Raw genomic sequence first — 18,170 nt, 5'->3', positions numbered from 1 at the left:
TTGTTTTTGAACTATTACTCAGATTTCATGACCCAACTTGAATATCACTTTTTCCATGGAATCTTTATGAGTTCTCCATCATCATTCAATGACCAGATCAGTTTCTGATCCAACAGAGCATTTGCTGTGAGTGTGGTGGATGTTATATATCACTCAGAGAATTTTCATTTACCCTGGGAAATCAATAAATTGGAGTTTCTTAACCTGCAGAACTGAGGACCAGTCCTTATAAAATGTGGGCCCATGAATCTGTTCCAAGACGCAAGATGAACTTTCAGCCCTCATCCTCTCTCATATAAATGACAAAATATTATGTGGGATCCCTCTAATAACTGATTTTTAAAATGCTATAAATATCTACTCCCTATCAGTTTGCCATTGTTAAAGGTGTACAGCATTATTGAATACAATGGAATTGATGAAACCCATATCCACAGACAAACTGTGACTTATGATGGTTTGGTTTATGATGTTTTAACTTTATGATGGGTTTATTGGGATATTAAATGTATTTTTGAGTGCACTGGGTTTATCAGTATATAACCCTATACTCCAGAAATAGCTGTATAAAGAAAAACAGGTGTACTGAAGGGAAAAATACTTATCGACTTGGGAGAAACCAACAGATGTTTACAATTGATGGAGAACCATGAAAGAGAGATACCAGTAAATAAAAACAGTAACACAATTTTCCTGCAACTGTCGAGGATTTCCGAACAAAACACAAGAAGTAGGATGCACACAATGAATATAAAAGAGAGAGGGCAGAAGCAGCAAGAGAGGGAAGGAAGGAAGGAAGGAAGGAAGGAAGGAAGGAAGGAAGGAAGGAAGGAAGGAAGGGAGGAACGGAGGAAGGGAGGAAGGGAGGAAGGGAGGGAGGGAGGGAGGGAGGGAAGGAGGGAGGGAGGGAAAGGGAAAACTCCTGGTGTTACTGAAACAAAAAAATGGTTTCTCACATTTAAATATTTGAAATAGAAGGGGAAAACTAAGTTTTTGCATGTTTCAAATATGTGTGGACTGCAAGGTCAAATAAAAAGAATATCTGTAAACAGTAAAAACACAAATATTTCCATCATGACTAAAAATATGAATCCTGAAAGAGAGTTTTTGGAGACCTCAATGTAAAATACCTATACCAGATTATTAAAACACAAAAACCACATGATGATTTCAATAGACACAAAAGAGCATTTGACAAAATCCAACATGATTCATGATAGAAAGACTCTAGAAACTAAGAAAATGTCTTTAACCTGGTAAAGAACATCCACCAGAACCCCACAGCAAACATCATGTTTCATGGCAAAATATTAAATGCTTTCCACCTGACATCACAAACAAGACAAAGGGCCAGGTGCAGCGGCTCATGCCCATAATCCCACTACTTGGGAGGATCGCGTGAGCCAAGGAGGTTGAGACCAGCAGAAGCAACAAATGAGGGCCAGTCTCTATGATAAATGACAATTATGAACAATTAGTTTGAAAAAAAGACCAAGATGTCCACTCTTGCCATATTTATTCAAGATTATACCAGAACTTCTAACCAGGAAAATTAGGCAATAAAAAGCATCCAGATAACAAAGGATTAAGTAAAAACAAAAACGATTCTGCTTCTCAAAGACATTCTCCTGAATATAGAAAGTTTTAGGGAAAGCATTAAATGATCTATTAGAACTAATACGTGAGTCCAGCAAGGTTATAGGATACAAACTTAATATTCAAAAATCCATTAAATTTCCATACAATCGCAATGAACAATTTGAAAATGAAATGTAGCAAATAATTCTATTAACAATAGCATCAAAAAGAATAATAGGCTGAATATGGAGGCTTATGCCAGTAATCTCAGCACCCTGGGAGGTTGAGGAAGGAAGATCACTTGAACCCAGCAGATTTAGACCAGCCTGGGTGACATGGTAAAATCCCAACTCTAAAATAAAATTTAAAAAAAATAGCCCGTTGTGGAGGTAAGCACCTGCGGTCCCAGCTATGTGGGAGGCTTACATCAACGGTGTCACTGCCAGGTAGGAGGATCATGCTAGCCATGTCACCAGTATTGCCACCCGCAGGCACGCTGACATGCTAGAGGTTGGTGTCAGTAGGGACGCTGGCAGCCACGTCGGCAAGCAGGAGGGTCCCGCTGCACAGCTGTGGGGCGATGATAGCCTGGGTGGTGATATCGGCCGTTAGAGGAGCCTCTTCTGCTGGCAAGAGTGTGACAGTAGCAAGTAGATGGACAGGCCTGTGTGTGAGGACGGAATGCAGGAGGGGCTCTTCTGCGGCTGGGTGTGGGGCCCTCACCAGAAATGTGGAGAAATGGCCAGGTAACTGCGTCATGTTGGCTAGTAGACTGGCCAGGGCTTCGAACTGAAGGACAATAACGGGGATTAGCTGTCAGGCCCTGAGAGTGTCTGAGTGTAAATGGAGATGGGTTCGGGGTCACTGAGGGATACATGGGAGCCATCCCTGTATACACAGAGGTCATAGGGAAATAATCTCGTGAGGCCTGTGAGTTTCTCGGGTTCTCCTGGGTGCCTGGGGCTGACTGCTGCAGAAATCTGGGGAAGGCGGGAGAGAAGCTGGGAGACACAGGAGAGTCCCTGAAGCCTGGGGGTGAAGAGGTGAAAGAAATGGGGGAGGGTTGCAGTAAGGACTGTGAGTTTGTAGGTGATTCCTGGGTGTGGGAAACTGACTCTAGCTGAAATCTGGAGACGGTTGGGGAGTAGCTGAGAGAGACAGGAGAGTCCCTGAGGGCTGGGGCTGAAAACATGAGAGAGACTGGGGAGGAACTCAGTGAAATTGGTGAGTTTGGTGGTGTGTCCCGGGTGCCTGGAACGGACTCCAGCTGGAACCTAGAGATGGCTTGAGAGTAGCTGAAACTGATAGAAGAGTCCCGGTGGGACCTGAGAGAGGCCGGGGAGGATCTCAGTGAGGTCTGTGAGTTTTTAGGTGATTCCTCGGGGTAGGAGGCTGACTCTTGCTGAAATCTGGGTATGGTTGGAGAGTAGCTGGGACAGACGGGAGAGTCCCTGTGGTCTGGGGATAAAGACATGAGAGAGACTGGGGAGTAACTCAGTGAAATTGGTGAGTTTGGTGGTGATTCCTGAGTGCCTGGAACTGACTCCCGCTGAAATCTGGGTGTGGTTGGAGAGCTGCTGGGATAGACGGGAGAGTCCCTGTGGCCTAGGGGTGAAGACACGAGAGAGACTGGGGAATATCTCAGTGAGGTGTGTGAGTTTGTAGGTGATCCCTGGCTGCCTGGAACTGAATCCAGCAGAAATCTGGGCGTGCTTGGAGAGTACCTGAGAGAGACAGGAGAGTCCCTGTGGCCTGGAGATAAAGACGTGAGAGAGATTGTGGAGTAACTGAGTGAAACTGGTGAGTTTGTAGGTGATTCCTGGCTGCCTGGAACTGACTCCAGCTGAAATCTGGGCGTGGCTGGAGAGCAGCTGAGAGAGACAGGAGAGTCCCTGTGGTCTGGGGATAAAGACATGAGAGAGACTGTGGAGTAATTCAGTGAAACTGGTGAATTTGGTGGTGAGGCCTGAGTGCCTGGAACTGCCTCCAGCTGAAATCTAGAGAGGGTTGGAGAGTAGCTGACAGAGACAGAAGAGTGCCTGAGAGATGTGGGTGAAGATGTGAGAGAAACTGAGGAGGATCTCACTGAGCTGTGTGAGTTTGTAGGTGATTCTGGGGTGTGGGAGGCTGACTCCCCCTGAAATCTGGGCGTAGTTGGAGAGGAGCTGGAACAGACAGGAGAGTCACTGAGGGCTGGGGGTGAGCTGCTGGATGATGGCAGTAAGAACATATGGTATATTATTGAGGAACGGGGTGACTGTGAAGAATCTCCAGAAGAGGACACGGGAGAGCACAATGACATCGGTGATTGTCCTGCTTGGTTAGCCAGGGGAAATGGAAAGTTGTGAAATTCCGCTGATGATAGATGTGCGCGTGGTGAAGTCCTGAGGGATGATGAAGGGTACTTCCACATCCCTGGTGAGGAGCTGCCCCTTGGCTCTGAGTTTCTGGGAGGGGAGAGGGAGAAGCTGGGAGAGGCAGGCATGAATCTTGAGGAGTCAGGGCTGGGGGACCGCTCATAATCTCCTGAGACCTGTGAGTTTCTGGGGGACTCCTGGCTGCATGGGGCTGACTCCCGCAGAAACCTGGGGATGGTTGGAGAGTAACTGGGAGACACAGGAGAGTCCCTGAGGGCTGGGGATGGAGAGATGAAAGACATAGGGGAGGAGCGCCGTGAGGCTTCTGAGTCTGCATGTGATTCCTGGGTGTGCGGGGCTGACTCCAGCTGAAATCTGGGGTTGTTTGGAGAGTAGCTGGGAGACACAGGAGCCTCCCCTAGAGCTGGGGGTGAGCTGCTGGGTGATGGCAGTAAGAACATGTGGTATATTACTGATGAACGTGGTGAAGCTAAAGAATCCCCAGAGGAGGACATGGGCGAGCCCAGTGGCTTCACTGATTGCCCATCACGGTTAGGAAAGGGAAATGGGAGCTTGTGGGTTTCTGGTGATGACGTAGGTGAGTGTGGTGAAGCCCTAGAGGATGGTGAATGGTAGCTCCTGATCCCTGGTGAGGAGCTTTCTCTTAGGTCTGAGTTTCTGGGAGGGGAGAGGGACAAGCTGGGTGAGGCTAGCATGGATCTTAGGGAGTCCGGGCTGGGGAACCGCTCATAGGAAGAGCCAGTAAAGACGCCACTGTTCTTAGACGCAGACATGATTAGGAAACCTGTGGCTCCCAGGGCCCCCTACCAATTTTCTGACCCCCAGAATAAAGGAGTGTGAGTGTGTGTGTGTGTGTGTGTGTGTGTGTGTGTGGTGTGAAGTATGTGCTCCTTAAGAAAATGGAAATAAACAAACCAATGAGACAGACAGACAGAGATTCACTTACCCAAGTGTTCTGTCCTATCGTCTGAATCCGCTTCCAAGTCGCAAGACGCTGTAAGCGCCAAGTCCACGCAGAGACGGCAAAACGCTATGGCCGCTGGTCTCCTCTGCGAAGATCTGAGCACAGGCCCGCCAGGGCGGGTTTAAGTAGCCTTGGGCGCAGCCTGTCAGCGGAAAGGGCGGAGCTTCACTCTTCTTTTCCAGGAGTCTCCTCCAACTTTCCCAGGCTCCACCTGGTAGGAAACTGCTCTCCTGTTGTGATGTCATATCACGCGTTTGGGACAATCTAAGGACCTACACGTTTTATTGACCAAATATAGTAGGAATTAAATGCAGTTAAATCAAATGCATTCATTGGCTGAAGGTGATTGGGTTAGGAATAACAAGGTGTGGTTCCAGATAATTCAATCATCTGATTAAGTTTTCAGTTAAGCTAATCTGTTTTAAAATTCCGTTTGTGTAAATCCTATCACTCAGACTGAGAATGGCAATGCCCCATCCCCAATTTCCAGGGAGGGTTGAGAGCCTGAGGTTGAGTTGATCATCAATAGCCTATGGTTTAACCCATCATGCCTATGAAATGAAGCCTCCACAAAACCCCAAAAGGACTGGGTTTGGAGAGCTTCTGGATAAAACTTCCTGGAAAGTAGGGTGCCCCTCCCCCTATGCCAGACCCCATGAATCTTTTTTTCTGAATTTTTTGCAATATCCTCTGTAATAAAATGGTAAATGTAAGTGTTTCCCTGCGCGCTGTGAGCTGTTGTAGCAAATTAATGCAACTAAAACAGGGAGTGGTGGAAACCTGATTTATAGCCAGTCGGTCAGAAGCACAGGTAAAACAACGCAGGGCTTGCCATTGTTATTAGAGTGGGAGGCTGGTCTTGCGAAACTGAGCCCTGTGGAATCTAATGCTATGTCCAGGTAGATAGTGTCATAATTGAATTAGAAGACACCCAGCTGCTCTCCACAGCAGAATGGGCTGTGTGCTTGACTGACCGGGAGAAATCCCCATACACGTCGTCACAGAAATCTTGTGTGTTGATTGTTGTGATGTGAGAGCGGAGGAAAAACAGTTTTTGTTTTTTTCACTCAGCCTAGAATGTAAACAGATCTATTTTCTCACATTATTGAGGATCGTGTGATGTATAATAACCATGTTTAATCCTTGTCAACTTGATATATAAAAAAGATGTTGGTTTTCATTTTATTGCTAACAATCAAGGTGGTCGTAGTTGATGTCTTTTTGCCATTTTTCTTTTCACTGCCTTGTCATGTCTTTCACCCACTTTTTAATTATTTAATTTTTAATTTAAAAAAATTTTGAGGCCGGGCTCAGTGGCTCACGCCTGTAATCCCAACACTCTGAGAGGCTGAGGTGGGGGTATCACGAGGTCTAGAGATGGAGACCACCCTGGCCAACACGGTGAAACTCCGTCTCTACTAAGAACACAAAAATTAACCGCGTGGTGGCGGGCGCCTGTAGTCCCAGCTACTCAGGAGGCTGAGGCGGAAGAATCGCTTGAACCCGGGAGGCACAGGTTGGAGGGAGCCTACATGGCGCCACTGCACTCCAGCCTGCCAACAGAGCTAGATTCCGTCTCAAAAAAAAAAAAACGTAGACAAGGTCTTGCTGTGTTACCCAGGCTGAACTGTAGTGGCCCAATCATAGCTCACTGCAGCCTCCAATCCCTGGGCTCAAACAATTCCCCTGCATCAGCCCCTGGAGTGGCTGGGACCACAGGCACACACCACCAGGTCTAGCTGTTCACCCATTTTTCAAGTGTTCATTTTCCCCCCTTCATTGTTTTGTGACCATTCCCTCTTAAGGAAGTTAGCTATTAACCGTCATATGTGTTAAGAATAATTTTTCTAGCCATTTGCTGTATGTTTTAATTGCAATATGTAATCAAATTCTTTGTCTTTACTTTATGGCACCTGGGTTGAGAACAATTATTTGAACCAAAAATTGGTCTGTCTCTTTTTCAGTTTGAGACTTTATTTTGCCACTAGTGTTTTGTTTTTGTTTTATTTTGTTTGTTGGTTTTGTTTTTAAGTTCTGGGGTATATGTGCAGGATGTACAAATTTGTTACATAAGTAAACGTGTGCCATGGAAGTTTGCTGCACCTATCAACCCATCACCTAGGTATTAAGCCCAGGATGCATTAGCTATTTTTCTTAATGCTGTCCCTCCCACAACCCCACCCCATGTCAGGCCCCAATGTGTGTTGTTCTTCTTTCTGTGTCCATGTGTTCTCATTTTTCAGCTACCACTGTAAGTGAGAACATGTGGTGTTTGGTTTTCTGTTCCCGGATTAGTTTGCTGAGGATATTGACTTCACATCACTAGTGTTTTTTTTTAATGTCTGCATATTTCTAGGACTTTATTTCTCTATTTGCTAATGCAAATTACATGTATGTTTAAGATAATATTTGCTTATGTTTTAATTTTTTTAAGTTAAAATGAAAGTCCCCATTGCTGTATCAACCTCCTCTCCCTTGTTACTTTCATTTCTCTCCCAAAATTACCATTATTAACAGTTTCACCTTTGTTGTTTCAGATCGGATTCTATACATTTTGTTTATATACAAACACACATATTTGTTTATAGTTAGGAATAGAGTTTGGGTTTTGTGTGTTTGTTTTTACTTAAGTGGTGCCATATTGACTATCTATTCTGCACCTTGTTTTGGTTTAGTTTTTTATATTGCCTTGGAGATCGTTCCATGTTTATACATATAAATTACCTTATTCTTTTTCACTGTGCATAATATTTCATACAATGGGTATCTTAGGTTGATAAACTGCTATTGGTGAACATCTACTCTTTTATCTTAATAATTCTGCAGTGAACTGTTTTTATACATATTCCTATAAATGTGTATTTCTGTAGGATCATTCCCTAGAAATGGTAAATTTAATAATTAAAAAGGAATTTTATTTTATTATTTATTTTTAATTTTAAAAATGTATTTACTTATTAGTATTATTTGAGACAGAGTTTCACTCTTGTTGCCCAGGCTGGCCTGCAATGGCATGATCTCAGCTGACTGCAATCTCCACCTCCCAGGTTCAAGCGATTCTCCTGCCTCAGCCTCCCGAGTAGCTGGGATTACAGGCATGTGCCACCACACCTGGCTAATTTTATATTTTTACTAAAGATGGAGTTTCTCCGTGTTGGTCAGGCTGGTCTCAAACTCCTGACCTCAGGAGGTCTGCCCGCCTCAGCCTTCCAAACTGCTGGGATCACAGGCCTGGCCACTGTGCCTGGCCTAGGAATTTTCTTTTAAAAGGCTGAACCAATTTATAGTCTAACCAGAGTAGATGAGATATCTCCTCAAACACACAATAAAACTGGCTGTTACTTTGGGAGGCCAAGGCAGGAGGATCACTTGAGGTCGGGAGTTCAAGACCAGTCTGACCACCATGGTGAAACCCCATCTCTACTAGAAATACAAAAATTAGTAGAGCAAGGTGGCGATTGCCTGTAATCCCAACTACTTGGGAGACTGAGGCAGGAGAATCACCTGAACCTGGGAGGCGAAGGTTGCAGTGAGCCAAGATCACATGCCACTGCACTCCAGCCTTGAAGACAGAGCAAGACTCCATCTCAAAAAAGAAAAAAAAAAATCCTGGCTCTTATTAATCCTTTTAATTTTTAATTTTGTTCCATCAGGCGGACAATTATGGCATTATATTACTGACAATTTTTCCAGGTAGGAGATATTGGTCATCCTCCTTTTTTTTTGAGACAGGATCTCACCCTGTCGCCCAAGCTTTAATACAATGGTGAGATCAGAGCCTCAAGCGATCCTCAGCCTCCTGAGTAGCTGGAACTACAGGTGTGCACCACTGCACCTGGCTAATTTCCTTTTAAAGTTTTTTGTACAGTCGAGGTCTCACTATGTTGCCCAGGCTTGTCTCAAACTCCTGGTCTCAAGCGATCCTCCTGCCTTGGCCTTCCAAAGTGCTGGGATTACAGGTGTGAGCCACCTCTCCCTGCCTCTTCATCCTCTTATAAACTTATTTCTTTGTATTTCCATTGCTATTTACTCCTCGTTTCTTTCTGTTTAGGTATTCCTCTTATTTATGAACTCTTTTGTGTATTTTTTCTAGGTTTTGATCTTTTTTCTGTTATATGTATTAACAAGAAAATTACTTTCAACCTGTTGACTGACATTTATTTTCATGGTGATATGTTTTAGAAAGTAATATTTCTTAATAAGATGAATTATATTGCTAAACATAGTAATGATGAATTTCCATGCATTACTGTTGTACTGTAACAATTTTAATATATTGATGAATTTTGTTTGCTGCTTTTCATAAAATTTTGCAGTTCTATGCATTGAGACATTTTCCTTTAGTTTTCTGGTTTTTTTTTTTTTTTTGTTCTGTTACGGTATAATTTGGTTATCAAGATTATACTAGGATTTGTGCTACTAATGTAAGAAATTAAGAAGCTCCTAACACATTCTGCTCTCTGGAAAAGTTGATTATAATCACCTCATTGAAGGTTTGTTTTATTTCTCTCTTAGAGCATTCAGAATAGATTTTCTATTTTGGGATTAACCTTAGGTTTCTTCTGAGGTTGTTGTTTTATTTAGCATTTATACTGCTTGTTAAATATATTTGCTTTCTCTATATAATCCCTGAAAATTATGTTCTTCATTTCATTTACTTCTGTTTTTTCTGTATTATTGCTTTCCACTTTCTCTGGTTTTGTTTTGCTGCTGTCTATCTGAGACATAGATAGTTCAGTGTTAAGAGCATGGGGCTGGGCGTGGTGGCTCACACCTCTAATCCCAGCACTTTGGGAGGCTGAGATGGGTGGATCACCTGGGGTCAGGAGTTCAAGACCAGCCTCACGAACTTGGTGAAACCCCCATCTCTACTAAACAGGAAAAATTAGCCGGGCATGGTGGCTCATGCCTATAATCCCAGCTACTTGGGAGGCTGAGGCGGGAGAATCACTTAAACCCAGGAGGCAGAGGTTGCAGTGAGCTGAGATAGTGCCATTGCACTCCAGCCTGGGCAACAAGATCAAAACTTTGTCAAAAAAAAAAAAAAAGCATGGGGTCTGGAAACTTGTTCTCAGTTTGTTGTACTAGATTGTTTAGTAGTTGGTCTGCCTTTTACTAGACATGCTGTTCTCTGTACCTCAGTGTCCTCATGCATGCATCTGAGTCAACTTCTATGTTGACTCTGCATATAATGGATCTGATGCATCCTTGTCAACTGCACCAGCTGGGTCCTGGGGTGGGGTGGGGCCCTGAACTGGGATCTGAACTGAGATCTCTGCTTCACTTGGTCTTTTTTTTTTTTTTTTTTTTTTTTGAGACAGAGTCTTCCTCTGTCAGGCTGGAGTGCAGTGGCACTATCTCTGCTTACTGCAACCTCCGCCTCCCAGGACAGGTTCAAGCGATTCTCCTGTCTCAGCCTCCTGAGTGGCTGGGATTACAGGCATGTGCCAGCACACCCAGCTAATTGTTGTATTAGAGACAGGGTTTCACAATGTTGGCCAGGCTGGTCTAGAACTCCTGACATCAGGTGATCCACCTGCCTCGGCCTCCCAAAGTGCTGGGATTATAGACGTGAGCCACTGGGCCAGCCTCCACTTGCTCTTATACTCCAGCAGGTCACAGGCTCACAAAGTCATAGCAGTCACAATGGTCCGAGAAACTGAACAGAGGTGTGCATTCTGTCAGCTAAAACAAGTCACAATGCCAGCACAGATTCAAGAAATGGGGAAATAGTCTTCAGCTTTTGTTGAAATAAGGGGCTACAACATCACAATGTCAAGAGTGAAGGATCTGGTCACTTCTGCCATCTCCCACAGAAAGTAATTCTTGAGCTGTCATATGTGGTCTATATTTTCTTCTTCATCTTAGTTTCTCAGTGCTTTTTAATGTGTGATTGAAGACTGTATTAGTTTCCTTGGGCTGCTGTAACAAAGTACCAGAAACTTTTGAGTGGCTTCAAACAACCAAGATTAATTCTCTCACAGTTCTGGAGAATAGAAATCTGAAATCAAGCTGTCAGCAGGGCCACGCTCTCTCTAAAAGCTCTAGAGTAGAACTCTTCCTTGCCTCTTCCTAGCTGCGGTTTCCGGCAATCTTTGGCATTCCCTGGCTTGTATCACTCCTGTTTTTGTCTCCATCTTCACATGGCAGTCTTTTTCCTGGGTGTGTCTGTGTCGAAATTTTCTTCTGCTTTTTAGGACACGAATCATTGCATTAAGGCCCACCCTAATCTAGTGTGGTCTCATCTTAACTTGATTACATCGGCAAAGATCCTGTTGGTCAATAAAGTCATGTTCATAGATTCTGGGGGTGAGGACTTGAACTATTTTTGGGATGGGGGCACACAATTCAACCCACAACAAAAGCCACGCATTTTTTCCGGTCTTTGTGATATAAAAATTATGTATATATGTATATTTATAGCATTTTATATTTTAAAACCTTTGTATCTTTTCATTTAATGTCACTGGCTCTGTCACTTTCGTAACGCAAATGATGTTCTTCATCACACTTGATCCCTGATCTACGTGAGTGCATGTCCATTCTTAAAAATCCCATCCACCCAAATGCCATACTATTTGGTATCCGTTTCTTTCCCCGCGGGTCATATATAATGGATAGTTCTCCACATCATTACATAACCAAATCATTTGCAATGTCTGCCTGGGATTCTTCAGTTTTTAGGGACTTTACCACCTTGTCCCCCAATGAGCTTAACACTTTCCATTTCAGCGTATCCAATACAGACCTGCTGACGTTCTTTCATTATTCTGTTTCATAGACTAAATTTGCCAAGGCTCACATGTTCTATTATTCTGTTTATAAAAACTATCCAGACTGGGCAAATCTATGGAAATAGAGTGGAGCTCTCTATGGAGCTGCAATAGGGCTGCGGTTGCGGTTGGGGGTTTGGGTTGAGGCCCGGAGACAGAATGAGGAATGACTAATGTTTACAGGGATTTTATTAGGGGAGGTTGATGAAAATGTCATAAATCGTATTGCGATTGAAAATGGACTGTGCACAATTATGAATACACTAAAGGCCATACAATTCATCACCTTAAATGGGTGACTCTTATCCAGGGCATCCACATGGAGACAGCAGCAGACACAGGGAAAGAGCATGAGTAAATGTCTGAAATGGAGGCTGAAAGAGAGACAATGAGAAGGCCTGTGAATGGAAGACACCGAGCGCAGGGAAAACGGTCATATGTATACATCAGAGATCTGAGAACAGGGGTTCACACCGACAGTGTCACTGCCAGGAAGACAGGTCAAGCTGGCGATGTCGCTGGTGGCGTTTCCCGCAGGAATGCAGATAGGCTGGGGGTTCGCACTGGCATGGGCGCCGGCAGCCATGTTGGCAGACAGGAGGGTCCCGCTGCACAGCTGAGGGGTAAGATAACTTGGCTAGTGATGTTGGCCATCAGAGGGGCCTCTCCTGCCAGCAAGTGTGTGATAGTAGCAAGTAGAAGGAGAAGTCTGTGTGTGAGGCTGGAAAGTGGGAGGGGCTCTTCTGCGGCTGGGTGTGGGGCCCTGAGCAGGAATGTGGAGTAATGACCGGAAAACTGCATCACATTGGCCAGGAGGCTGGCAAGGACTTTGAGCTGAGTGATGATAACGGGGAGTGACTGTGAGGCTCTGGGAGGGTCTGAGTATAAAAGAAGATGGGTGTGGGGCCCCCGGGGAGTATGTGGGAGCTGTTGCTGTGTAGATGGCAGTCGTTGGGGAAGAATCTGGTGAGCTCTGTGAATTTCTAGGGACCTCCTCAGTGCTGGGGTCTGACTCTTGCAGAAAACTGGGGATGGTTGGAGAGTAGCTGGGAGACATGGAAGAGACCCTAAGGAACGGCGGTACAAAGGTCAGAGAGGTGGGGGAGGAGCACAGTGAGGTCTGTGAGTTTCTAGGTGACTCCTGTTTATTAGGGGCTGGCCCCAGGAGAAATCTGGGGATGGTTGGAGAGGAGCAGGGGGGACACTGGAGAACCTCTGAGGGATGGGGATGCAGAGATGGGAGAGACATGGCCGAGGAGCACAGGGAAGTATGTGAGTTGCTAGGTGATTCTGGGCATGTGAGGCTGACTCCAAGAGAAATCTGCGGATTGCTGGAGGGGAGCTGGGAGATACAGGAGAGTCCCTGAGGGCCGCAGGTGAGAAAATGGCAGACATGGTTGAGGAGGGCACTGAGATCTGTTGAGTTTGTTGGTGACCCCCGGGTGTGGGGGGATGAGTGTTGCAGAAATCTTGGAATGATGGGATAGCAACTGGGACACACACAAGAGTAGCTGAGGGCCTGGAGTAAAGAGTTGGAGGACATGGGGACAGAGCCCTCTGAGGCCCCTGAGTTTCCAGGTGTTTCCTGGGTGTGGGCGGCTGACTGGTGGAGAAACGTGAGGAGGTCTGGAGAGACTGGGGGATGTGGGAGTGTCCCCGAGGTCTGGGGGTGAAGAGATGCAACACATAGGGGAGGAGTGCAGGGAGGACTCTGGGTGTTACCTGGGTGTGCAGGTTTGACTGTTGTAGAAATCTGGGGCTGGTTGGAGAGGAGCTGGGAGAAACCAGAGAGTCTCTGGGGGATGGGACTAAAGACATGGGAGACATGTGGGGGGAGCACAGAGAGGTCTCTGAGTTTCTCAGTGATTCCTGCATGTGAGGGGCTGACTCCGATAGAAATCTGGAGACGGTGGGGGAGGAGCTGGGAGACACAGGAGAGTCCCTGGGGGTTGCAGGTGAAGAGATGGGAGACATGATGGAAGAGAGCCCTGAGATTTGTGAGTCTGTAGGCAATTCCTGGGTTTGGGGAGCTGAGTGTCAGAGTAAGCTTGGGATGATAGCAGAGTAGCTGGGAGACACAGGAGAGCACCCGAGGGCCTGGAAGTGTGAGCCACCGCACCCGGCCAATATACGCTATTTCTTGATGTGAGCCATCAAGCGTTTGCAGGACATTTTCCCTGGTGGCCTCAGACTGCCCCAGGTTTTCCCATCTTTCTTGCTTATAGTTCTCAAGAATAATTGTAGGGCTGGTAAAGTCTTTGTACAAGGCTTGTACTCAGTCATTTTCATGTATTCACTTTGCATAAGAAGTTCTTCCTGGAACAGCCATACTTCAGGCTCTTATAGTTCTTACTGTTGATGTATGGAAGTATTTTAGCATTAACTCCTTCCTACTCAACAGTGAAGTCAGCTACAGGGCTGCTCACTATGCAGTCTAGCATTTGTTATTGTGCCATGGAGGTAACTGCTTCATGCAAATATGTTTTTCTCCTGGTCATTCTCAGCCTTTTCTAGTTCTTGGAGATAGAAAGACTCCAGGACAGATAATGTAGTTTGTTCTCCTAATTGTGAAGGATCTCAGTCAGTAGTTAAGGGCTGTCCACCTCACTTCAGAGAAATGTACCTGCTGAGGACATCTACTTCCTCCCACACTCCTGCTCAGTTATTACTGCTTTTGCACTGTTTCCACCTTATTTTGTGATTTTTATCTTTCACTTTATGCCTAGGTTTGACAAAACGAAATATGCTTCTATTGATATTTTTGAGATTTCAGCTAGGAGGGGGAAATCTAGACTTTTTGAAGCTGTTTTTAGAGACATCTTTTATATTTAAAATTTTTAATGGATTTTATGCATAATCAATGCCATCTATTCTGTATGTCTCATTTAATGTACTTGGTAAATCCTGTTAATCTTACCTTAGGCCCATAGAACTTTATCTTGAAAAATAAGTATTTTTCCAATTTGTTGATAACAGTTGCACATGGACTCAATTTCACTTGAGAAGCCTGTGAGGCGGTTGACAGCACTGATTACCAACTTAGATCTGAGTTCATCAAAACAGAACACACTCACATGCAACAAGTTACATGAGACAGGTTTCTTACTTACAGGCAGCAAGGGGCATCAGAATCCTAAAAGTCATTGTGAGCTGGTCCCCCAAGGCTTGGGAAAGCTGCCTAGGGTAGATGGATGTGCAAAAGCACTAATTAAAAATACTGACAATGACAAATATTATTTAAAAATAAACAGAAAAGATAGGAAGCAGTAGTAATTCTGAAGACTTTCCCCTAGACAACTAAAACGAAGACAAAAGCAATTAAGCGTTATGAAAGGTAGAATGTGGGGCTACAACACTTGTCAAACAGAGTTTCAAAGAGAATGCAAAGAAAAGCAATAGAAGACTGAAGAGGTCACTGCTGAGAAATCTACATAACCTAGAAATTATACCAAGTTCCTCCTATTAAAAACATACCTGAAAGTAAGAGTATTTTTTTCTACTCTGACTAGAAAAAAATCCATAGCTTGGACTACTCTATAAAGAAATAATGGATTATCCAAAAAGATTCTCTTTGGCATTAAATGCCAGAAGAAAATATATTTTCGAAATGATGTAGGAAAATCATTGTTAGCTAAAATTGTCTTCCTGAGCCAAGTTACCATTCAAGAGTCCATGACCACTGAGGACACTTTCAAGCAGGCACAGAAGTGAGCACACAAGGAAGACAGGAAAAAATAAACAAACAATGTTAAATAGAAACCCCCTAGAAGAATACAACTCTTGACTCTATTTTGCTTTGTATTATGTTAAGCTTTTACATATTTCCATTTGTTAGTTTTTGTTGCTGTTTCTGTTGATGTTCATTTATGTTATTGTTTCTGTAACATCACCATGGGTCCTCACGTTTATTTGTCTTTCTCCTTTGATAAATAAGTCATTTAAAGCTATAACCTTTCTATTTTATTCTGAGAACCGCTTTTTCTGTATCCCACAGGTTTGGGCATTAAGTGTTCTGATGTAGTACTTCCAAGGTGGTGTAAAGTTCAGTTTCTTTTTTTTGTTTTTTTGTTTTTTGTTTTTTTTTTTTGAGACGGAGTCTCGCTCTGTGGCCCAGGCTGGAGTGCAGTGGAGTGGCCGGATCTCAGCTCACTGCAAGCTCCACCTCCCGGGTTTACGCCATTCTCCTGCCTCAGCCTCCAGAGTAGCTGGGACTACAGGCGCCCACCACCTCACCCGGCTAGTATTTTGTGTTTTTTAGTAGAGACGGGGTTTCACCGTGTTAGCCAGGATGGTCTTGATCTCCTGACCTCGTGATCCGCCTGTCTCGGCCTCCCAAAGTGCTGGGATTACAGGCTTGAGCCACCACGCCCGGCCGTAAAGTTCAGTTTTGATTTACTCTTTTAAAAAACTGGTTTAAGGAAAGCATTTCTTAACATCCAGGTATTGAAAACATTTTGGCACCTTTTATTTATAATTTTACTGCAGTAGGGTTAAATCTGGCCTATACAATCTCTATACATTTTTCTATGGTATAGTTTGATTTTTGTGAATTTTACACAGCAAAAAAAGTTTACTCATAAAATGTTATGTATATATTCATGTGTCATATGTAATTAAAATCTAGTTATTGATCCTTTTTAACCCTAAACTTTAGGCCCAAGAGTTTAATTACAAATTTTTGGCCTGTTGATGCTTTATTTTTCATTCACCACTTTTTAATTACAGTATCTTTTCTGCAAAGGAAAATTATTGAGCAAATGATAGAAATTACTCTGACATTTTTCATTATTGAAACTGTCTTGGCCACCATAAATCACCATCCAGTTATGCCTCAGTATATTTGGGGAATTAGTGCCAGAACCCCCTGTACACCTAAATCCATGCATACTCAAGTCCCACAGTTGGCCCTGTGTAAGCATGTATATAAAAAGTTGGCCCTCCACAGGCCAGGTGCAGTGGCTCATGCCTATAATCCTAGCACTTTGGGAGGCCAAGGCAGGCAGATCATCTGAGGTTGGGAGTTCGAGACCGGCCTGAACATCATGGAGAAACCCTGTCTCTATTAAAAATACAAAATTAGCCAGGAATGGTGGCGCATGCCTGTAATCCCAGCTACTCAGGAGTCTGAGGCAGGAAAATTGCTTGAACCCAGAGGTGGAGGCTGTGTTTTTTTTTTTGGTTTTTTTGAGACGGAGTCTTGCACTGCTGCCCAGGCTGGAGTACAGTGGCCGGATCTCAGCTCACTGCAAGCTCCGCCTCCTGGGTTTACGCCATTCTCCTGCCTCAGCCTCCTGAGTAGCTGGGACTACAGGCGCCTGCCACCTCGCCCGGCTAGTTTTTTTTTTTTTTGGTATTTTTAGTAGAGACGGGGTTTCACCGTGTTAGCCAGGATGGTCTCGATCTCCTGACCTTGTGATCCGCCCGTCTCGGCCTCCCAAAGTGCTGGGATTACAGGCTTGAGCCACCGCGCCCGGCGTGGAGGCTGTGTTGAGCCGAGATCGTACTATCACATTCCAGCCTAGGCAAGAAGAGTGAAACTCTGTCTCAAAAAAAAAAAAAGTTAGCCCTCCATATACTTGAGTTTTGGATCCTGCAAAAACTGTATTTTTGATCAGTGTTTGATTGAAAACCAATCCCCATGTAAGAGAATCCACACACTTCAAATACGTATTTGGTTTTATCTATAACTTGTATTTTATATTATAAATTATAAAAAATATAATTTGTATTACATATAACTATATATAATATATAAATTATAATTTATCTATACATCATGGGAAAGAAGCCAATATAGGTCCCTAGCCTATTAGGGCTTTTTACAATTTTATGTGCCCTTTCCAGGAGCCAGTGTATGAGTACTTGCTGTTCCCCTACCTGCACATTCATGAACTGACTAGAAATTCTCCTGGGATCGGGAGGCAGTTTTCCAGACATCAGCAACTGTTTTTCCAGACCTGGCACTGCCAGGTATGCAACAATCTCTGGATTAATCCTCATAGAGATGGCTCCACTTAGGGTCATCTCGTAGGGATAGAATTTTACTAAGGGTAACCCCATCAGTTACCCTTTAAGTTTTCCTTCCTGTCCCAAGAGTATCAACCTCTATTATCTGATCTCTCAGTTCAACTTTGAGCTTATTACCTTTCTGAGATCAGAGGCTTCAATATATGGTAATCCACAGGATTCAAGTTCATGATTCAGGGAAAAGGTCTGAAAGACATGTTAATCAAATCTTAAATATCAAAGAGTACCTAAAACCTTGCCTCATTAAAGCATTCTTGCAAGCATAATTTAGATGGTCAGCACTGAGTCAGGGAAGCACCCTTCTATTCAGAGGACTCTCACATCAGGGAACATATCCCAGAGGAAAGAGACAATACTACATGAGGAGAAGAACAAAACCATGAAAATAGAGCTCCTTAATATTGCTTTGCATATATGAAAATAAGCCCACTTGCCCTCTATAGTTCCCAC

The sequence above is a fragment of the Piliocolobus tephrosceles genome, chromosome 21 (assembly GCF_002776525.5).
Source record: "Piliocolobus tephrosceles isolate RC106 chromosome 21, ASM277652v3, whole genome shotgun sequence".
Classification (NCBI taxonomy): domain Eukaryota; kingdom Metazoa; phylum Chordata; class Mammalia; order Primates; family Cercopithecidae; genus Piliocolobus; species Piliocolobus tephrosceles.
The sequence above is the reverse complement of the archived record's forward strand: the minus strand, read 5'-3'. Positions refer to the sequence as shown.